The 21,992-nt window shown below is 43.1% G+C and overlaps 1 protein-coding gene across 1 annotated transcript in view; it reads right to left on the reverse strand.

Moving 5' to 3' along the window:
* The window catches only part of NCOR1 (nuclear receptor corepressor 1), a 118,991-nt gene that overhangs the window by 79,516 nt on the left and 17,483 nt on the right, over positions 1–21,992 (reverse strand). The window lies entirely within an intron of this gene.

Consider the following 21,992-nt stretch of genomic DNA (forward strand, 5'->3'; position numbering starts at 1 on the left):
ATTTCAATATATAGATCAGTTACAAAGGGGCAAAGGTTTCATAACTCCAAGGGTTCTTGGAGTTCCATAAATTATAAAGTTATCCTTCCACAAGACACAACAACTAGCCATTTGTTGAGGACAAGAGCAACTAGATATTAGAAATCATTAATTTGTATTCATGTCTGTTTCCCCCTCTATACTGTAAGCTATCTGTGGGCAGGGAATGTGTCTACCAACTCTGTTGTATGAACTCTCTCAAGCTCTTATTACAGTGTTCGGCACACAGTAAGTATTCCATAAATACCAGTGATAAAGATGACCGATGAACGAAATCAAAGGATAATCACCAAAATTTAACAACTACAATAGCTTCAATTTCTTCACCCAGCAAATATTGCTAAGTAAGCGACATTTGACCCTTAAATTTCATTTTCTTTTCTTTTTTCTCTTCTCGCGCTGGTAAAGGGCTAAAAAAGCAGGGCAAGGTCCAGAAGATGGGCAACAGGGAAAAAGAAAGCATAGCTCTTCGAACAAACAGTGTAATCAATTAATAGTATTTACTGAGGGTTTACTCTGAACCAAGTACTGTACTAAGTGCTTAGGAAGAGTACAGTATAGTAGAAATGACCCTTACCCCCAAGGAGTTTGTAGTCTAACAGGGATGACAGACACGAAAATAAATTACAGGTAGGAGGAGGCGGTAAAGTGCTAAGATGTGTATATAAGAATATAACAGGGATGGGGAAAGGAGAAGTAACCAAACCATCATCATCAATCGTATTTATTGAGCGTTTACTATGTGCAGAGCACTGTACTAAGCTCTCAAACCACTGCCTAGAGAACTGTAAGTAATGTCACCAAGTAATGCATTCAAAATAGGAATGTGTTAAAGGATAACAACACTGATGAGTTAGTGGAAGAAATGAGCACTACTGACCTATTAATAAGTAGTATTCCACTACCATAAATTTTAAACACTTCCATGCTCATCAAATCCTATTGTCCAAAAGTGAACGTAAGTTTCATAGTTTGGAAGATAAAGCAAATAATCTGGCTCACGGGTTTTATAACCCACTCTAGCCACACATCTTAAATTTACTAATACTATTTCAGAGCTAGTTTTCTTGAATGCTTTTGCAAAACTATCTTAAATAATGTTTGACTGATTGAAGTTTCACCTTATTTCCTATCTCTCCTGTCATCAGAAGTGCCAATAAACAGTAAATTATCCAAAAACAGTGCGCAGCATAAGCTGAGGCCCTGAATCACTGAAAGCAGATTGCATTACAGATGTTTACCAAATACAAAAGGGTGGGTGGCTCAGTGCACTAACCAGTGGGTTAGAAAATTCAACTCAATCACTAAAGGGGCCAACTTCACTTTGCATGCTGTTGTTAATAATGATTGTAAAACACCTGCAAAATCCAATATCATCATCATCATCACCAATCATATTTACTGAGCGCTTACTGTATGCAATTCAAAGGCCCGATACCACAGCCACAAAGCACAAAAATAAACACAAGATCAATTTCAGTATCCAGCTAGTTTTGATCACCCATTTCAAGTTTACATCAACTTATGGAGAGACTATAGGAATAATAGAGTCTACAACTACAAACTTCCATGCACTAAATTTAAGAGGTGTTACGGCACAAGGGGGCTTACTTTTTAAACGTTCGTTAACTTTCTGGCATGCGGGACATGCGGATGAACGGGCAGTTCATGGTGACAGATTGCTAGTCACTAAAAAGGAATATTTTTAGCAACACTATCCATGTCAAACAGTATCTACACAGACAGAGCCCAGTTAAGGCTACTTCGCAGTTCGTGTAACAGGGAATAAAGTCTGGCAGCAATTGCTGACATAGCACAGGGTGCATATATTTTGTCCCTGATGTTACAGCCAATTACTACAGGTAAATCAATTTCCTCCTTACCCTCTCCGCTTCTTGCTCCGCTCTCTATCTGCTCTCTTTTCCAAACGGTATTCATGCCCCCCTCTTTTTTTGTCTTCAACCTGAACTCCAGTAGCTTTTGTTCTTTTAGTATCAGCCCTCTATCTCCAAGTTTGCAGGACAGGTCGCACCCAACACCCATCCCAACTTGTAGCTCCAACTTCCCATCCTGTTGTGGGAAGGGGGCCAGGGAGAGTCTGGTGCAGGATTGGAGTAACAACTGTCGGTGTGGTTGCCACTGCCCTATCTTCCTACCGCCCTATCCTTTTTCCTCCTTATTCCTTGACCGTTATCAACCGTTGGACTGGAGTGGGGGAAGTGGGGTAGGGAAGGGCGAGTTGAAGAGGTATGGTCACACCAAAAGTTCAAAAACCAAAAAATACTGCAATAGGGAGTAGAGACTGGGGGAAGAGTTACAGAGGAGAAGGAGAAGTTGGAAGGGGGGGGAGGAGGGGAAAGGGAGAGGGAGGGGGCATAGGAAAGCCACTAGGAAAAAGGAAGTAGAACAGATAAGGGGGAGGACCTATATGATCTGGTCTTTCTGTTGGGGGTAATTCTGGAATAGAACCTAATTGTCTACAGACCTATGGGAAAGCATACCTCACAACACAGCCAAATTTATGAGAAGCATAACCTAGCTGAATCATGCGGATGTGCCTGAATCCTATAAGCTAACAACCCATGACTAACAAAAAGCACACTTTTTACAACCTTACATTGGCAAGGTGCCAGCAAAATGGAATTTTTAATAATCCCTCTGGTGCAGGAACTGCCCAGAAAAATATTAAATTTTTCATTTTCTATTTTTAAGATACCCTACCCAATAAAAAGATTATGGTAGAGGAACCAAAAAATATTTTTTACTTTGGAATCCAGTTTACACTTAGTAGTAATCTGGTATGTAACTGGTTTCCAAGAGATAATTTTCCAATCGGTCGCTGATATATTGGTGAGCAATATTTATAGTTTTCAAAATGGAAATGCAATCCTTTACGTTACTTCTCTGATTTGCAAGGAGTCAAAGAACATAGTTCCTCATGGTTAGAAATACTGAATTTTTACTCTTTACTGGGTTATGAAAAATAGTGAAGATTCTACCTTTGGTAAAATGAGGTGTGAATTCTGAATTTTTAGAAACTTAAAGCAATGAAATTAAAATGTTCTTCAAAAGCCAGGAAGAAGGAAGTTATAAACCAAACAATTCAAAAACAACATCGACTTTTAACTTAGAGGTAATATTTTGTTTACTCCCAAATTAACACAGAGTATTTACTGAGTGTCTTTTAGGTGTATGACATTACTTCACAATGAGGTTCAAAACAGTATTCAGAGAAGTTTGTATTTCTGCCCTTGGGAATTATACAACAGACAGGGAGCACAACCCAATTATCTCCTCTCTAAGTATATAATAAAGACAGACAGTCAAATAATTCATTCATTCATTCAATTGTATTTATTGAGCGCTTATCAAAGAGCAGAATGAGTTAGACAGAATAGAGAACGCTGTTCTGGGGATTAGGAGACATGAGTTCTAATTCGAGCTCTGGTATTGGCTATAAGAATAATAATGATGATGATGGTATTTGTTAAGTGTTTACTATGTGCAAAGCACTGTTTTAAGCATTGGGGAGATACAGGGTGATCAGGCTGTCCCACATGGGGCTCAGTCTTCATCCCCATTTTACAGATGAGGTAACGAGGCAAAGAGAAGTTAAGTGACTTGCCCAAAGTCTCACAGCTGACAACTGGCGGAGCCGGGATTTGAACCCATGACCTCTGACTCCAAAGCCCGTGCTCTTTCCATTGAGCCACTCTGCTGCTTCATGCAATCACAGGTAAATTCTCCTCAATCTGGACAACAGGACAGAATACTGGCCACATCTTCCTGTCTCACAAAGAATCTGAGGATTTATTTTTTAAAAAATCCTTAAAAAGCTGATGCAGAGAAGCGGTGTGGCCTAGTAAAAGGAGTCTGGGCCTGAGAGTCGGAGGTGCTGGGTTCTAATCCCAGCGTTGCCACTTGCCTGCTGTGTGACCTTGAGCAATTAACTTCTCTGTGCCTCAGTTACCTCATCTGTAAAAGTGGAGATTAAGCCTGTGAACTCTATATGGGGAAAGGTCTGTGAACAACCTAATTATCTTGAATCTACTGCAGTGCTTGGTACTGTTTTTGGCACATAAAACAAGGGAGCACACTTCATGACCTCCCTCACAGTTTTCTGAGCTGGGCTGAAACTCTCAGCCTTGCTCATCCCAGGCCTCTGCCAAGTTTCCGGTTGGGACTAAAAGACCCAGATTGGTGGTTTTCTGACCTATAAAGCTCTTTGAAGCCTGTCTTCTTCCAATCCTCGCCTCCCCCACTTGGGTCCCCACCTACTTTTAACCCTCCCAATGCTCAAAATGAAAAGTTGTCATCTCTGGTCCTGGGAGAGGGGGCACTCCGACAATGAGGGCAAACTGAGCAGTAGCGGGACGGTGATCAAGGCTCGCAGCGGGTGAACTTCAATAAGCCTGGACAAAGTCTGCAGCCAAAAAGCAGCTTGAGCCCAGGGAGGGGAATACACGTCCCCCACCCGACTGATCATCATCATCATCAATCGTATTTATTGAGCGCTTACTATGTGCAGAGCACCGTACTAAGCGCTTGGGAAGTACAAATTGGCAACATATAGAGACAGTCCCTACCCAACATTGGGCTCACAGTCTAAAAGGGGGAGACAGAGAACAAAACCAAACATACTAACAAAATAAAATAAACAGAATAGATATGTACAAGTAAAATAAATAAACAGAGTAATAAATATGTACAAACATATATCCATATACACAGGATTGATCACTTCGGGCCCATGCAGGAGCATTTCTAAGTATCAATCTACATGGCACTGGAGAGGCAACGTAATCAATCAATCAATCAATCGTATTTATTGAGCGCTTACTATGTGCAGAGCACTGTACTAAGCGCTTGGGAAGTACAAATTGGCAACACATAGAGACAGTCCCTACCCAACAGTGGGCTCACAGTCTAAAAGGTGGGCTCACAGTCTAACTAGTCTAACACACATACACTCTAGTCCATGCAACAAGTAAGCACTTCGGGAAATCAGCGTTCACTGGTTCAGCAGAAAAGGGCAGCCTGGCAAGAGGGCAACTCTTTGCAGGTGGGTGGCAAGTATCCTAAATTCCTCCAGCCCTGGAAGGCAAGCTGGGTCCAGACGGGCCTGGCCAAAGAAAATGGGCTGTGAAGTTGGACACTGGCCTCGTGCCTATCATGCTCTGGCCAGACCCCAGGTTTTCAGCCCAAACAAAAGGTTTCCCACCCGGCTTCCAGGTGCATCCCAAAATGGAAAAAAGTCCCTCCGGATTAAAGATAGAAACTGCGAAAGATAGATAGATAGATACTGCCAAAGATAGTCTGCCAGTAGTGAAAATAACCCAGCAATCTGGATCCTTGCACAAATTCCAAAAAAAATTTTATTTTTAAGACTGTGGGCCACAATTTCAAGCTCTGAAATAACACAATCAAGGACCAGTAAGGTAAAATGCACTAATCATTTCACCACTTAAGGCACATCGCACTTAAGGTACACGGCCGCAATTTATGCTAATGTCTGTCTCCAACCCCCTTAGACCGTAAACTCCTTTTTTTATATATAATGGCATTTATTAAGCGCTTACTATGTGCAAAGCACTGTTCTAAGCGCTGGGGAGGTTACAAGGTGATCAGGTTGTCCCACAGGGGGCTCACAGTCTTCATCCCCATTTTACAGACGAGGTAACTGAGGCCCAGAGAAGTCAAGTGACTTGCCCAAAGTCACACAGCTGACAAGTGGCGGAGCCGGGATTTGAACCCATGACCTCCGACTCCAAAGCCCAGGCTCTTTTCCACTGAGCCACGCTGCTTCTCAAGGAATGTGTTTACCAACTCTGTTGTACTGTCCCAAGTTTACAGTGCTCTGCACACAATAAGCATTCAACAAATACCACTGACATTGCCAACAACTTCCTATATTAAGGAGCATAGTAGCATTGAAAATTGTAATATTAGATGGTAGCACAGCTGGGTTTCGTGGGGATGTTGTATTTTTACATAAAGTACCTGAAGTTACTGCCAGTCCCCTCCACCTATTTTCCTGCCCACACCCATTTGGATCCGAGAGTTTGTATTCGCTAATCCAAAATGCCTCACATATTTCCCTGACCATTTTCATTTTTTAAATGGGCAATAAATATGCTGGACATGCCTAAGCAAAAATGACATGAACTAGTCTTTAAATACTTTTCACGAATAACCTTGAATACCTCGAGTTAAATAAAAAACACCCTAAACAACTTCCATGTTCTCAAATCAGCACTGTTTCAAAAACTGAGCTTACAGCTGGCTTACTGGATCAGATTCTCAACTGACAAAGTAGTAGTCATACTATTTATTAAGTGCTCACTGTGTGCAGAGTACCGTACTAAGTACAAGGAGAGAGAATACAAGTGGGAATTTGACATGGATCTTGGCTCTCGAGGGGTTCGCAATCTATGAGGGGCTTACAATTCTCAAAACTGCACTTATGATGTTTACTCTTAAATCCTCAAAAATCTCCAGTGGCTACCAATCAACCTACGTATCAGACAAAAACTCCTCACCCTGGGCTTCAAGGCTGTCCATCACCTCGCCCCCTCCTACCTCACCTCCCTTGTCTCCTTCTCCAGCCCAGCCCTCACCCTCTGCTCCTCTGCCACCAATCTCCTCACGGTGCCTCGTTCTCCCCGTCCCACCGTCGACCCCCGGCCCACGTCATTCCCCTGGCCTGTAATGCCCTCCTCCCTCTGCACATCCACCAAGCTAGCTCTCTTCCTCTCTTCAAAGCCCTACTGAGAGCTCACCTCCTCCAGGAGGCCTTCCCAGATTGAGCCCCCTCCTTCCTCTCCCCCTCCTCCCCCTCCCCATCCCCCAGGCCTTACCTCCTTCCCCTCCCCACAGCACCTGTATATATGTATATATGTTTGTACGTATTTATTACTCTATTTTATTTGTACATATTTATTCTATTTATTTTATTTTGTTAATATGTTTTGTTTTCTGTCTCCCTTCTAGACTGTGAGCCCGCTGTTGGGTAGGGACCGTCTCTATATGTTGCCAACTTGTACTTCCCAAGCGCTTAGTACAGTGCTCGGCACACAGTGAGCGCTCAATAAATGCGATTGAATGAATGAATACAATTGATGATCTATATTAAGAGAGAATAAACTCAAAACCATATTCAGTTAAAAAAATATTTACAGTGTACAAAAAAAGTGTTTCTATTGATAAAACCTCCATTCTTTTTCCCTTCAAGGATAAAAACAAGAATATATGAAAAGGGACAGTAATGCTCAAAAAGGCCCTAACCAAGACCACTGTGTACAAAATCTGAAAAGATGACATTTTACAAAGTTAATCGATAGTTGAGTGCTTACTGTGCGCAGAGCACTGCTCTATGCACTTATGATGTTTGCTCTTAAATTCACAAAAACACAAAAACATGAGGGTCAAAGCTAGAAAAATGTAGTGCTCCTGATATGCTCCCACACAATCAAACTCTGAAATTAAATTTGCAGACACTAAAATTCTTTAAATTCAAATGAATGGCTTTGCAGGATGCAGCAAATACCTGACTTCAAATATGACTAGAAGCACATGGTTTGCCTGTCCTCCCTAAACGTTTTACGTTATATTTAGCAAGAGAAAATGAGTGATGGGGATGCAAGTGACAAGGAGCAGAGCAGCTGGGTTAGCTTATAAGCAGTATTAATAGTTTTTGATGAAGACCTACTATGTGAAGAGCACTACTTTGGGGAACACGCCAAAGTAAAAGAGTGACCCTTACCCATAACTTCCTAAAACCAGAGGAATGGCAGAGAACATAGTAAAAAGTCATATAATAGCCTTGCACGGTTTTTCCAAGGTAGCACAGCTGGCCATAATCAGTGATATGTACTAAGTACTTACTGTGTGCAGAGCACTGTGCTGCTTGGGACAGTACAATGTATATATGTATATATGTTTGTACATATTTGTTACTCTATTTATTTATTTTACTTGTACATATCTATTCTATTTATTTTATTTTGTTAGTATGTTTGGTTTTGTTCTCTGTCTCCCCCTTTTAGACTGTGAGCCCACTGTTGGGTAGGGACTGTCTCTATATGTTGCCAACTTGTACTTCCCAAGCGCTTAGTACAATGCTCTGCACACAGTAAGTGCTCAATAAACACGATTGATTATGATGATGATGATAGAGTTGACATCTATGCCCCTTCACTAAGAGTAAATGCTTTACAAGGTCTTACAGGGATAGGACAGGGACTATGTCCAACCTAATTCGCTTGTATCTACCCCAGAGCTTAGAACAACGTTTAACACAATCAGAGCTTAAATCATCATCATCATCATCAATCGTATTTATTGAGCGCTTACTATGTGCAGAGCACTGTACTAAGCGCTTGGGAAGTACAATTTGGCAACACATACAGACAGTCCCTACCCAACAGTGGGCTCACAGTCTAAAAGGGGGAGACAGAGAACAAACCGAACATACCAACAAAATAAAATAAATAGGATAGATATGTACAAGTAAAATAAATAGAGTAATAAATATGTACAACCATATATACATATATACAGGTGCTGTGGGGAAGGGAAGGAGGTAAGATGGGGGGATGGAGAGGGGGACGAGGGGGAGAGGAAGTAAGGGGCTCAGTCTGGGAAGGCCTCCTGGAGGAGGTGAGCTCTCAGCAGGGCCTTGAAGGGAGGAAGAGAGCTAGCTTGGCGGAGGGGCAGAGGGAGGGCATTCCAGGCCCGGGGGATGACGTGGGCCGGGGGTCGATGGTGGGACAGGCGAGAACGAGGTACGGTGAGCTTAAATACCATTACAACAGCAACAAAAAACCACTGCAGTGGATACATTTGACAAAAATATGGGGACTTAGGAGTAGACAAAATTATTCTCCAAACAAGCTACAAATACCATTACTACTACTACTAGATCAGTTTGTGTAACAGACTTTCAGGGAGTAACTCTGGGTATCTTTTTCTTCAAACCTAAACAGAGTGCCCCGGCTACCCAAACTGGGCCTAAGCTTTGGAGTTCAGAAATACAGGCATAAGGAGGCTGGGAAAAAAGCCATTTGGGGGTTTTCAAGTCTCTTTCTTCTAAATGAGGAACTACACTACTGAAACCACAATGGGTCCCACAGTACTGCAGTGTGAAGGGGGCACATTTAGCAGAAGGACTTTCTGGACACCTGATGATCTGGATGTTCATCACCTCCCCTGGACCAGCTACTGAACCACTGAATTTAGACTCCAGCTATCCAGGGAGGCCCAGAAGTGGGACCTTAGAAGCACTTTTAAAGATTGTTCTAGATAGAGTCTAAACTCGGTGGCTTACACTCTGACAACCAGGAAGATCCTTTAAAGTTACTTAAGGAGGCCACAGGCATAAGAAGGTGAATGCCAATTGGCATGACTCTCGTCCCGTACTGTGACTAATGGCAGTTAAAGAGGGAGGGGGATGGTCTCTGGAAGAGGTCCAGAGCCTACTGCCCTGCACCAGGGCCCTTGTCACCTACTTCTAGTGGGACAACTAATCTCAATACTTCTTTAGCTAAACGTGTTGGAATCACTGATTTTTTTTAAAAAAAACAACCTATTCCACTGAAATGTACATGGTGTGTATGAGACAAAACTTCTTGAGGATTTCAGAAGCCAAAAAATAAACTTACAAATTATGAGAACTCAGGAGCCAGCAAAGAATCCACTTCAGATTTTATGTCCTCGTTCCAAACTAATGAACAGACTCAAGTATTATTTTGCCTCCTGTAATTGTAACTGCCCCCCTTCGAAGCCTTACTGAAGGCACATCTCCTCCAAGAGGACTTCCCAGACTACACCCCACTTTTCCTCATCTCCCACTCCCTTCTGCATCACCCTGACTTGCTCCCTTTACTATTCCCCCCTCTCCACACCCCTCAGTACTTATGTATGCATCTGTAATTGTATTTATTTATTTTGATGTCTGTTTATTTTTATTGATGTCAGTCTCCCCCACTCTAGACTGTGTGCTCCTTTTGGGCAATGATTGTCTCTATGTACTTTCCCAAGCGCTCAGTATGTTGCTCTGCACACAGTAAGTGCTTGATAAATACAAATGAATGAATGATTGGCACAGCCCATCATTTGTTGCAAATCTGGCATAATTCCCAGGATAAATTGCTTCTCTCCCATATTAACATAGGAGCCAGTACCTCCTTAAGAAATGCCTGTACACCATTAACCTGCTACTGAGAAATTTCAGGTCTAGCGCACAACTCATCAGGGACTCTTGGCCTTTGGCCTCCAAGACCTGCATAAGCCAAAATTATATTTGAACACTTCAGAACTCACAAGGATAAGATGCTCATTTTAGGAGAGAGATGCTCTTCACCCCATGGAAAAATGATACCTTTCCAACAGCAAGCCTAGCCTTCTTCCAGGAAAGCAAATTTCATCTGCCACTTAAAGTGATCAAGGTGGGGGAAGAAACACACCATTGTTCTACTGGTGAAAGAAGTTACTAGGAATCAAATTAAATCAATCCTGCCTCCTAGGTAACAAACTTCTGGACAAAATCTTAGGCCTATCATAGGTCCCGACAGTACACCGCAAAGGATCAAAGAGGTGCAAAAAGTATTTTTATGTGGCATTTTTGTCACATTGGCTCAGAACTGCAAGCACTGCCCTGATTTCATTGCATAATGAATCAATTGCCTACTGATAAATTTTTCTAGGTTAATTGCCACAACCTGACCAGCTGGCAACTAAAGTATACCAACTGTCAATTCAACTACCAAAAATCTAAAATTTGGGCCAACACTACTGGCCCAAGTGCTTTGTACAGTGCTCTGCGCACAGTAAGTGCTCAATAAATATAATTGAATGATTGAATGCATATTAAACGAATGAAAAATCTTATAAGGCCAGAAAACTGGGATCTGGCCCAACTCTGCCCTGGGCACCTGAGTCAACTCCAAGATGGCAATTATTAAACTGGACTGAGATTGAGCCAAGGCCAAACCAGAAATGGGAATCAGCTTGGCCTAGCGGAAAGAGTAGGGGACTGGGAGTCAGAAGGACCTGGGTTCGAACCCCGGCTCCACCACTTCTCTGCTGTGTGACCCTGAGCAAGTCATTTCACTTCTTTGTGCCTCCGTTATCTCATCTGTAAAATGGGGATTAAGACTGTGAGCCCTCATGTGGGACAGGGACTAAGTCCAACTTAATAAACATGTGTGGACCCCAGCAGCTTAGAACAGTGCTTGACTCACAGTAAGCACTTAACAAACACCATCTTTAATTACTAAACTTACATGAGGACCTCCAAAGAGGCTATGCCAAATTCCAGTTACCTGGGGAATGAGAGGAATATGCAAACTCTCCTGGACTGACAGCTCCAAACTTGGGCCCGAGAGAAGCTGACACAAAGCTCTGAAAACCAGCGAGCAGAAGATTTATGCCAGAAGTACTGTCTTTTCCAAAGGGCTACGTCTGCTTGGGGCTAAGCGAGAACTTGGGAGCCTGTCCAGGGTTGATCAACTGCAGCTGGGCTAAGGGCTCACCTATTTTAACCTCTTACCTTGCTGGCTCAGATTCTGCAGGACCCTATGGCCCGGCCCAACCCAAACCAGAAAAAACTAGGAGAAAGGCCAGCCCTTTCCTTGACCTTGCCTACAGAGACCAAGGGATTCTTTTCCCTGGCAAGCTACAGGGGGCAAGGGAATCAGGACATGGTCAATCAATCAATCAATCATATTTATTGAGCACTTGTGCAGAGCACTGTACTAAGCACTTGGAAAAGTACAACATAACAGAGTTGGTAAACACATGCTTCCTGCTTCCTGCTAGAGCTTACAGTCTAGAGGAAGAGACAGACAATAAAATAAATTAGGGATATGTACTTACGTACTGTGGGGCTGAGGGTAGGATGAATAAAGGATACAAATCCAAGGGAGAGGGAGCAGGGGGAAAGAGGGCTTAGTCAGGGAAGGCCTCGGCGGAAAAAGGATTTTAATAAAGCTTTGAAGGTGGAGAGAGTGTTGGTCTGTCAGATATGAAGGGAGAGGTAAGTCCAGGTCAGAGGGAGGATGTGGGCAAAGGGTCGGCGGCAAGATAGATGAGACTGAGGTACAGTGAGTAGGATGGTGCTAAAGGAGCAAAGTGTGCATGTTTGGTTGTAATATGAAATCAGCGAGGTAATATAGGAGGGGGCAGGGTGATTGAGTGATTCAAAGCCAAAGGTAAGAGGTTTCTGTTTGATGCAGAGGTGGATGAGCAAACACTGGAGGTTCTTGAGGAGTGGGGAAACATGGACCAGGCAAAAGAGTGAAGGATGGACTGGCGTGGATCGAGACAGGAGGTAAGGTGGTCAGCAAGATCCCTTTGCTCTTGAAATTCTAGAGGAAGGAAAAGGGAACAGAGTTCTCCAAACCCCTCCTCCCTCAATGCCACAAATCTTAATCAATGGTATTTCAATCAATCAATGGCATTTATTGGGTGCTTACTATGTGCAAAGCACTAAGAACTTGGGGGATAGTAATACAACAGAGTTAGCAGACCATTCCCTGTAGATAACGAATTTACAGTCCCGATGGGGAGACAGGTATTGATATAAGTAATTTACAACACATAATTTAAAGCTATGTACATACATGCTGTGGGGTTGAGGGTGGGGCAAATATCAAATGCCCAAAGATCATAGATCCAAAGGGCACAAACGATGCAGGAGGGAGCTGGGGAAGAGAGGGCTTAATCGGGGAAGACCTCTTGGAGGAGTTGTGACCTTATTGGTGGACTGGCATATATGGAAGAGGAGGGATTTCCAGGCTACGGAGTGGACGTGGGAAAGGGGTCGGCGGCGAGATAGACGAGAACAAGGCACAAGGAATAAACTGGAGCTAGAGGAGCGAAGTGTGCCGGCTGGGCTGTAGTATGCTGTTCTCGTGCAAAACTCATCTCCCTCCTACCGGGGATGCAATCCCAATTTCTCCACATCAGTCACATCAGACTTAATAAAGAACTGGAAAATGCATTCCGTCTCCTGTAACACAAAGATTTACACTCTAAGAACCCTCCATTAGGAAAACATGCGTGTGCCCAACTGTTCCTTACCACATAATATTGAGCTCTAACCAAGATAGACGGGTGCTGTCAGAGCAACATTCCCTAACAGTGTTCTATCCAAAATGTCTGATGAAAAACACACATTCCCGGAGAACTCAGTATATTCTCACAAGAGAAGCATTATTGCCTGGTGGACAGAAGTACTTCGATTCTAATCCCAGCTCCATCACTTGTCTGCTGGTTGTCTTTGGGCAAATCACTTAATTTCTCTGGGCCTCATGTACCTCATCTGTAAAACGGGGATTAAGACTGTGCATCCCATGGGGGACAGAAACTGTGTCCAACCTGATTAGCTTGTATTTACCTCAGTGTTTAGTACAGTGCCTAGCACTGTGTTTAACAAATACTACGAAAAAAGGTAATTAAAACACAAATGGGACAAATATTACAGAATCACAGCAGGACAAAAATACAACTTCTATCCCTCTTTATAAGGGAGAAATGGAAGTTTAGACAATTAGCCATTTGTATCCCAAAGAACGGCTTCATTAACCCCTTCAATGTAAAGACAGACATTTCCTCAGCTTGGTTTATATTTACAGTCCTGAAAACATGATTCATGCTTGTGATTCATGAATCACAAATAAGAATAGCACTCAAAATTCCTAATATGAAGCTGAATTTGTCACTGCATAAAAATATGGAAAAACCACCCCTGAGTTACACCACCACCATTCTGGTCCCTGTGTTTTAGGAAGGATTCATCAATGGTATTCATTGAGATTTAACTGTGCGCAGAACACTGTACTCAGCGCTTGGCAGAGCAGAAATACCATTATTATTATTAATTAGGAGACATGTTCACCGCCCAGGTTCCGAAATAATGATTTCATTTTAAGATTCTGGTCCAATAGTACTGTTTCCAAACGCCAGAGAGATGGAATTTTTGTGCCGCATCCCATCCAAAAGCTACCATTCAGGCAGACTGAAATCATCATGCCATCTAGATAACAATAGGAAGGCTGCAGTGCTTTCCATAAGGGAAGGGAACTTGAAATGGGAAGCTCATGAGGAAGATCCCCCAAGCTGTGCCTACACCGCGAAGTGGAAAATGCTTTCCACTCTGCCTTCTTGAGATTCTCAAACCATCCTATCCAAGGCAGATCCTAGCTATGGAAGTCCCAGGCAGCACCTCTGAACAGCACTGGAGAGTTAAAAACGCCATTCATTTCCATACATGTTTAACTCATGATCGTTCAGGGATGATTATCCAAATCTTCTTATCCACCTGTCTTTCCTACAGACACTGGAGAAGGAGAAAGTAAAAGGAAAAAGGTCTGGCAGTGAATGAAGAACAAAACCAGATCGTGCCTAGACACAAAGCAGCACGTCACAGTCGACAGAGCAGGGAACTGGAAGTCAGAAGGTGATGGGTTCTAATCCTGGCTTAGCCACTTGTCTGCTGTGTGACCTTGGGCAAATCACTTCATTTCTCTGTGCCTCAGTTACTTCATCTGTAAAACGGAAATTAAGACTGTGAGCCCCACATGGGACAGGGGCTGTGTCCCACTCGATTTGCTTGTATCCACCCCAGCGCTTAGTACAGTGCCTGGCACACAATAAACACTTAACAAATACCATCATTATTATTATTTTGAAGCCTGAGAGTCCTGATTGCGCCCTTCGCTAGGCCCACATTTTCTCATTGGGGGGCAGTGGACTCTGTGCCATAAAGTGTAGTTAAAAACAGCATTTTGATTCTCCTTTATCCTAAGAAAGTGGCCCCAGAATTTATTTTTGCCACTGCCCATGGAGAGCTACACATTTAGCCAGGCTGAGGGAAGGAAGTGCTGAAAACAGAGTGTACCTGAGCCTATTATTTCACGGCAGTCAGGCCTCTGCTTTCCCACCTCACCAGCCCCTTCCTTCCTCTCCCCCTCGTCCCCCTCTCCATCCCTCCCATCTTACCTCCTTCCCTTCCCCACAGCACCTGTATATATGTATATATGTTTGTACATATTTTTTTACTCTATTCATTTACTTTATTTGTACATATCTATTCTATTTATTTTATTTTGTTAGTATGTTTGGTTTTGTTCTCTGTCTCCCCGTTTTAGACTGTGAGCCCACTGTTGGGTAGGGACTGTCTCTATATGTTGCCAATTTGTACTTCCCAAGCGCTTAGTACAGTGCTCTGCACATAGTAAGCGCTCAATAAATACGATTGATGATGATGATGATGACCTGGCACAGTCATCCTCTCCACACTTCCCGCCCTCAACAAAAGGAAGGGATACCGGGACTGCGTTCCCTGCCATATTTGCCTGGCATTCAATAGCCCATTTGGAGATTGTTTGAAGATTTCAATTATACATGTGATTCCATCCCCTAAGACAGCGATCGAAAATTGGCGGTATTACACTATAACTAAGCAACTCTGCTGTTAATCCAGTGGAAAGGGCTCTGCTCCGTGATGTGAATTCAATCAATGGTATTTATTGAATGCTCACTAATACTGTACTAAGTGCTTGGGAGAGTACAATGCAACAGTTGGTAGCCCACATGGAGTCCGCCTACAGATGGCTATCATGGACCAAGACCACACGCTCACTTTGTATTGTGCTGCACCTCAAGGTGCCTATTCGATCGTAGCACTCCTTTCCCCGTTGGGATCGCGACCAGCAGGGATGAGAGATAGAGGGTTTTCGGACCCAAGGTCCCAGGATCTTGTCCCAAATTCCCAAATTTTCAACAGGCGACTCCTTGGCACGATCTCTAAGCTAGCTGAATCAATACTGTAGAAGGAAGGTGGAGCGACATGAAAACCCAGCTTCAGGGACTGGTTCCAAATAGCGGTTAACCGATCTCAGTGACAAAGGAAGACGTACTTCAGCCTGGCAACAGCAAAATAGGTCAACAGTCTGGAACTGAGAGATGGAGGCAGGGGAGAATTAGCGATGGGTGGTGTGGGAGAGTTTGATAGGCAAAATCACCTACGTGTATTCAATGTTTTGTTCAGCAGTGGAAAATTTGATGGAAATGGAAGTGCAGAAGAAAAACGTACGTCAGGAACGCATGCAAGCATGCCCCCTTTTACGCTACTCCAGATAGCTGATAACTGCACTCAGTTAATGGTCTCACTTATAGATAACTGCAAACCCAAAGACGATTAAATGACTCTTGCTTCAAGACAATGTCTTTTCAGTTGATCCTGGCCCAATTTTTCAAGACTATATAAATATCTGCATCCCTTATTGTTAAGGTTTCCAGCAACTGCCGTGGAAAACGTTAAAATAAAAGCTTTTAAAAGCACGTTCATTTTAAAATATATCCATCCTCACTCGGCTTTCGATCCTCCCTAGCAACGGAAGCCAGAAATACCCAGTAGAAAAGAGAATCTAGGGGGCTCAGATTGAAGTCTGGTACCCATGACTTCCCTTGACACCTGAATACAGAACCAGAGGAACAGTGGCCAGAGGCACGGAGCAACGGCAGCACAAAAGCAGAAACCAGAGCAAAGGCAAGAGTGGCAGCCCTGGGGTGTCTACTTGGATTGTCGATGCCTGGGGAGGAAATGCTCCCTAACTTTTGGATTCACTGAGCCAACATAAGGATGCTCCTCATTTCCTCCAGGTTTCATGGCTTGCTTGACTTGGATAAGGGAACGGGGGCAAGGGAATGGACTAGAATGGACAGAGAAAGGCGCAGGACGGTAGAGAAGCAGCATGGCTCAATGGAAAGAGCACGGGCTTGGGAGTCAGAGGTCATGGGTTCAAATCCCGCTCTGCCAATTGTCAGCTGTGTGACCTTAGGCAAGTCACTTCACTTCTCTGTGCCTCAGTTACCTCATCTGTAAAATGGGGATAGAGACTGTGAGCCCCACGTGGGACAACCTGATCACCTTGCATCCTCCCCAGCGCTTATAACAGTGCTTCACACAGAGTAAGCGCTTAACAAATGCCATCATTATTATTACTATTATTACTGCTGGGATATGTGGTCTCCCACGATGGTTTGGTGGCCGTAAACTTTTTGCTGCACGGCCCAGAATGATCACAGCACAGCCCCCCACCTGGGCAGCTTATAAGAATTGCTATGGAGGTATTTGTAATTCTCCTTACATGTTCAGAGACATCATTAATAATGGTTCCTCTTCACGTGTGCTGGTGCAGCTGAAAGAGTCAACAGCTTCTACCTCTGTGTACCTTGACAGGCTACCCTTTAACTTGCAACTGAAGTCAATATTTGCAGGGCAATTTACCGTTGCAGCTCTGAGGCAGTCTCTCAATCTGCCCAACACTGAGGCACCCCATGTCTGTCTGTCAGTCATTCAGATTCATCGGTCTCCCCCGTTAGCTAGCAACATTTCTTTTAGCGCCTCATCTGACAACTCTCCATTGCAAAGATCTGGCTCTGTGTGGCTGTGTTGCAACAAACACTGTTCCACCTTGCTGTTGGTGATCCTGTCTTCATCATCATCATCACCAATCGTATTTATTGAGCGCTTACTGTGTGCAGAGCGCACTGTACTAAGTGCTTGGGAAGTACAAGTTGGCAACATATAGAGACAGTCCCTACCCAACAGTGGGCTCACAGCCTAAAAGGGGGAGACAGAGAACAAAACCAAACATACTAACAAAATAAAATAGAATAGATATGTACAAGTAAAATAGAGTAACAAATATGTACAAACATATATACATATAAACAGATGCTGTGGGGAAGGGAAGGAGGTAAGATGGGGGGATGAGGAGGAGAGGAAGGAAGGGGCTTAGTCTGGGAAGGCCTCCTGGAGTAGGTGAGCTCTCAGTAGGGCCTTGGATAATAACAATGGTATTTGTTGAGCACTTACTATGTGACAAGCACTGCTGCCATGTAATCAATCAATCGTATTTATTGAGCGCTTACTGTGTGCAGAGCACTGTACTAAGCGCTTGGGAAGTACAAGTTGGCAACATATACAGACAGTCCCTACCCAACAGTGGGCTCACAGGTTAAGGGGGCTTCACAAGCAATGCTGATGAAACTGTTCAAGAAACCAGATTTGATATACGGAGTAGGTGTAGCCCCCATTTTACATATGAGGAAACTGAGGCCCAGAGAAGTGAAGTGACTTAGCCAAGGTCATACACTAGGTAAATGATGGAGCGAGTGCTAGGACCTAGGTCCTCTCACTCCAAGTCCATATTCTTTCCACTAGGCCAAGCCTCACACTCTTTTGTACAACTTTTGGGGGCACATTTTGCTAGTGTCTATCTGGTAGCCATGAGACCTGGGTTCTAGTTCCAGCTCAGCCAATAGTCTGCTGAGGAGGCAAGTCACTTCATGTGACTTGCTTTCCTCATTTCAAAAAATCAAGAGAAGGTATATCTGCTCTCCTGACCTCTTAGATGGTGGTCCCCATGAGGTAAGGGGGCTGACTCTGATTTTGCTTTTAACTGACCCCAGAGCTTAGAATAGCTTGGTATTTGACAGAGTGCTTAATATCACCATTATTAATTCATATATGTAAAATCCAAACTCCAATGAACTCAGCTACAAATCAGTTTAGTTTTAAAAGATAAGCATCAACAGCCAAAGGAAGAAATTTCAAATTGCCTAGGTACAGAAGTGATTGTAATCCTAGGAATATTTTTAAGTATTAAGTATTTTTAAGTAAGGGTATAGCCTTTTCGGTAGTCTCTCCTGTTACAGTTACATACATATGTGAGTTGTGGGGGTGAATGATCGGGGGGCTGGATAAGAGTCTTTCATCTGGATCTGGATCTTTGGGCACTTGGCATTCACCTCATCCTCAGCAGCCCCACAGCACTTATGTATGTATCTGTAATTTACTTATTATTAGTAATGTTTGTCTCCCCCTCTAGACTATTAAGCTCATTGTGGGCAGGGAATGTGCCTCTGTTGTATTGTACTCTCCCAAGCGCTTAGTACAGTGCTCTGCACACGGTAGGCACTCAATAAAGATCATTAATTTCATTTATTTATACTAATTTCTGTCCCTCCTCTAGACTGTAAGCTCACGGTGGGCAGGGAACGTGTCTACCAACTCTGTTATATTGGACTCTCCCAAACGCTTAGTGCAGTGCTCTGCACACAGAAAGCACTCGATAAATACAATTGATTGATTCATTGATTGTATAAGGTACGATTTCTAAAAAATTTGAAAACGCTGCCCTAAGAAAAAGTACACCCAATATTTCAAAAGCACATGTATGTTTTTACTGCACATTTTGGATAGACCATTGTTAGGGAATTAAGAAATGTCCTTCCAAGATGTATCTGTCTTGATAATGCATGATGCAATGTCAGAAGAAACCTCTGGGCACCGGCCCATGTTACTAATGAAGGTGTGAATTTTCCTTAATGCAGAATTCTTCAGGAATATAGACTTATGTTATAGGAGAACAAGATATCATTGACATATTTCTATTCTAATAATCTAATATCAGTGAATTTGACATTTCCCATCACCAGGTTACTGCTAGGAAACAGGAAGGTTGCCATTTTGCTCACCATCCAAGGTTTTCAAGCTCCTGGTGACAGTACCGGGAAATTTAAACTACCTTGCAGCTTCTTAAACACGTGGTGCAAAAGGTAAAAGGGGCTGGGTGAGGGGCAAATTTGTGGATGGCAATGCTTTGCCATCACCCTTCTTGGCAAAAATCAATCAATCAATCAATCAATCAATCGTATTTATTGAGCGCTTACTGTGTGCAGAGCACTGGACTAAGAACTTGGGAAGTACAAGTTGGCAACATATAGAGACAGTCCCTACCCAACAGTGGGCTCACAGTCTAAAAGGGGGAGACAGAGAACAGAACAAAACATATTAACAAAATAAATAGAATAGATATGTACAAGTAAAATAAAGGGGGCTCAGTCTGGGAAGACCTCCTGGAGGAGGTGAGCCTTCAAATCCTGGCTCCGCCAATTCATTCAATCGTATTTATTGAGCGCTTACTGTGGGCAGAGCACTGTACTAAGTGCTTGGGAAGTCCAAGTTGGCAACATATCAATCAATCGTATTTATTGAGCGCTTACTATGTGCAGAGCACTGTACTAAGCGCTTGGGAAGTACAAATTGGCATCATATAGAGACGGTCCCTACCCAACAGTGGGCTCACAGTCTAGAAGGGGGAGACAGAGAACAAAACCAAACATACTAACCAAATAAAATAAATAGAATAGATATGTACAAGTAAAATAAATAAATAAATAAATAAATAGAGTAATAAATATGTACAGACATATATACATATATAGAGGTGCTGTGGGGAAGGGTTTGCTCACCGGTTCGCCCCAGTTCAGCCTGAGGTCCTGATGGTCCCATTCGTACCACGGATCCCTCTCGTGTTGGGAGCGATTAGGAAGCATGGGGTAGTCGCCATACCCCATGCCGTCATCCTAACCACATGGTTAAAAAGGCATAAGCTAGGTTCTCTGAGTTAGAGGGCGAGTGCTAAGAGCCAAGGGCTAGTTGGTGGATGGGGGAGCTCTGCTGTCACCCGTTCTCCCTGTTCTCGGGAGAGAAATCTTCAATCAATCATATTTACTGAGTGCTTACTGTGTGCAAAGCACTGTACTAAGTGGTTGGGAGAGTACAATCCAACAGAGTCACTAGCCACATTCGCTGCCCGTACTCAGCTTACAGTCTACACGGGGAGAGCCCTGTCCAATCTATACTGACTGATTGCCTGACTGGGTTTAGTACTTCAAACTGTTCACTTTAAATCCTCTAACAGTTTTTCTCAATCTCTGGCCATGTTGACTCCGGAGCGCTCAGCCTCTTCCCTGAGCTGGAGCGCGCTGCCAGGCATTTCCAGCTCTATTTTTAGTGCGATGCTGCTGTCCCACACTCCCATTCTAAAAATGGCATTGTCAAGAGAGAGGCTGGTTGCTGGGGAGCCACATTATTAGATGTGGAAGAGGAGACAACTCCCAGCCCCCACGCTCTTCCCTTCCCCTTGCCATTCCTGGTCATGATTTTTGTCCCTGCCAAAGTGATTCTGAGACTGAAAAATCTGAAGATCACTGCTCTTAACAAAAGAAATGAAATCTTATACAAATGAAGAAGGAGAAGATTTCTTGTGCTCACAGACAAGAAATTAAAACCCCCAAATGTGACCAAAAACACAATTAACAGTACAGTGTTTGGTACGGCAATTTTGTAATTTTTGGCGAGTCTACAAATAAATTTAGGAGCGGATTTACTAATGTGATTTAAAAGACAGCAATTAACTAGGAGCACAATGCTTACCTTTTGATTGTTGATGTGAACTTAAAACAGCCAACCAACGCCACGAAAAACAATAATTGCAGAATAGGTCTGCCCTGTATTTACATTACTAGTTTGCCTTTTCCCACAATTTGTGATTCTATTTTTTCATACCTGTTAAGTTTCCCATGGTACTAATATACTGGTTTCCCATTAGACAAAGTTTCTTGAGGGAAGGACCTGTCTTCTACTGCCATATATGCTCCCACGCATTTACTCTAGTACCACGTGTAGAGTAGACTTTCAATAAAAGCTGATGACTTAGTTTGTCATGATTTTTAAAAAGGAAAATATTAAAGCAAATACATCTCTGGTACTACAAAGTAGTCCCTCTTGTCCCCTACAGAACCACTTGTTGATAGTTAATGGGGTTTAATTTATAAGTATTTTAACCGATGTTCCTCTTCTTAATCCACTTATTATTTAGACAATAAAAGAAAACTACTGTAAGTGCATTTAAATGCCAGACCCACGACAATTCAAGAGGGAAAGCCTAAAATGAGAATTCATGTGACTGGGATTATTTCAGGTAATTAGGCCAAACAAAATATGCAGGATGCAACAGATTCTGCTTTTATGGAGTACATCTGAGAAAGGGGTTGGAGAGGAGGGGGGTACGTGTATGTGCACATACACGTACAGA

The sequence above is a fragment of the Tachyglossus aculeatus genome, chromosome 17 (genome assembly GCF_015852505.1).
Source record: "Tachyglossus aculeatus isolate mTacAcu1 chromosome 17, mTacAcu1.pri, whole genome shotgun sequence".
NCBI classification, from domain to species: Eukaryota; Metazoa; Chordata; class Mammalia; order Monotremata; family Tachyglossidae; genus Tachyglossus; species Tachyglossus aculeatus.